Below are 1,936 nucleotides of genomic sequence, written 5' to 3'. Positions count from 1 at the left end.
GTGTGTGTGTGTGTGTGTGTGTGTGTGTGTGTGTGTACATTAGTGCTGACAGGGAAGGCAGTGAATGTAACCAGCAGGATGAAAAAGACTTAGAAAGAATTTTTTTTAATAAAAATCCTCCAACCATTTTCCACTCCTGATAATTCTAGTGCTGTTGTCAGATCAATTGAGATAGGGTTTCATCTGTTTTCCTGCCAGCCATATACTCCTGCTCTCTCTCTCTCACTCCTTCTCTCTCTCTGTCTCTCCCTCTGTCTCCCTCCTGCTCTGTCTCTCCCTCTCCCTCCCTCTCTCTCTCTCTCTCTCCCTTCTGCTCTCTCTGTCTCTCTGTCTCTCCCTCTCCCTCCCTTTCTCTCTCTCCCATCTGCTCTCTCTGTCTCTCTCCCTCATGCTCTCGCTCTGTCTCTCTCCCTCTCTCTGAGTCTCTCTGTCTCCCCCTCTCTCTGTCTCTCCCTCTGTTTCTCCCTCTCTCTCCCTCCTGCGCTCTCTCTGTCTCTCCCTCCCTCTCTCTCTCTCTCTCTCTCTCTCCCTTCTGCTCTCTCTGTCAATTCAAATTCAATTCAAAAGAAGCTTTATTGGCATGACCATAGCGTTGTAAAGTATTGCCAAAGCATTTGGTTTGGATATATAAAAATGATTACATAAACAATATATATAAGTGATTACATAAACAATACATATATCTATACATAGGGTACATCAGAAGGGGAAAGGGAGAAGTGGGAACAATAATACATATTAATTATCATCAGGGGATTAACACAACAACAGACATGAACATACATGAATTTGATTATTTTATGGGCTGTCCCTCAGTTTATGACAGGAAGATACATATTGTGCAGCTAGGACAAGACACTGCTCATTCTGTCCAGTGAGGTATGTTAGCCTCTCCTCATTGCTCGCCAGCAGGAACTCAGGGAGGACCTCACCAATCTTTTAAAAATATTTTTGTCTTTATGTCCTTATATTGTGTGCACTGCGTCAGGAAGTGCAGCTCTGTCCCTACTGTTCCTTGTTCGCAATGGGGGCAGAGCCTGTTTTCCCTGGGCAGCCAGGTTTGCCTGTGCCTAGCCACCTCTATGGCCAGGCTGTGTTCGCTGAGTCTGTACTTTGTCAACGTGGTTCTCAGATTTTTGTCTGTGATCAGGGTCAAATAGGGTGCTAATGTATAGTTTCTGTTTAGGGCCAGATAGAGTTGCATTTTACTTTGTGTCTTTGTTTGTGTTTCCCAATGGGTAATGTCATTTTGCTTAATTGTTTTTCCCATTAGGCTTATCCTAATTTCAGGTGCCTTTCTGTTCTGATCCTGAGATGTTAGTAGGGGGTTAGTGTGTGTGTGGGGATCTGAAGAGCTCAGGCTCAGGACCAGCTGAGTGAGGGGACATGTGTCTTTGCTCAACTCTTGGTATTGCAGGGCTTTATAATGATGGGAGTGGGGGGTCACTGCTTTTTGCTCTGTCTCTCTCTTGCTGTCTTTCCCCCTCCCTTCCTCCCCCTCTCTCCCCTCCCTCCCTCTCTCTGTCTCTTTCTCCCCCCCCCCCTCTACGTAACTCTCTCCTCATCTCCCCCTACAACTGTCTGTCTTGCTCCATCTCTCTCTTATGCTACTTAGGAGGACCAAGTGTGTGTGTGTGGCTTCTCTCCCTTTCTTTTCTCCGTCTGTCTTTTTTTCCTCGATCTCTCTCACCCTCTCCCTCTCAATCTCTCTCTCTCCCTCTCTCCTTCTCTCTCAATCTCTCCCTCTCTCTTACTCTCTCTTACTCTCTCTCGATCTCGCTCTCTCCCTCTCTCCTTCTCTCCTTCTCTCTCTCTCTCTCTCTCTCTCTCTCTCTCGATCTCTCCCTTTCCCTCTCTCTCTTACTCTCTCTTTCTTACTCTCTCTCTCTCCCTCTCCCTCGCTCTCTTACTCTCTCTCTCTTTCCCTCTCTCTCTC

This window comes from Sprattus sprattus (genome assembly GCF_963457725.1).
Source record: "Sprattus sprattus genome assembly, chromosome: 21".
NCBI classification, from domain to species: Eukaryota; Metazoa; Chordata; class Actinopteri; order Clupeiformes; family Clupeidae; genus Sprattus; species Sprattus sprattus.
Note: the sequence above shows the minus strand (reverse complement) of the source record.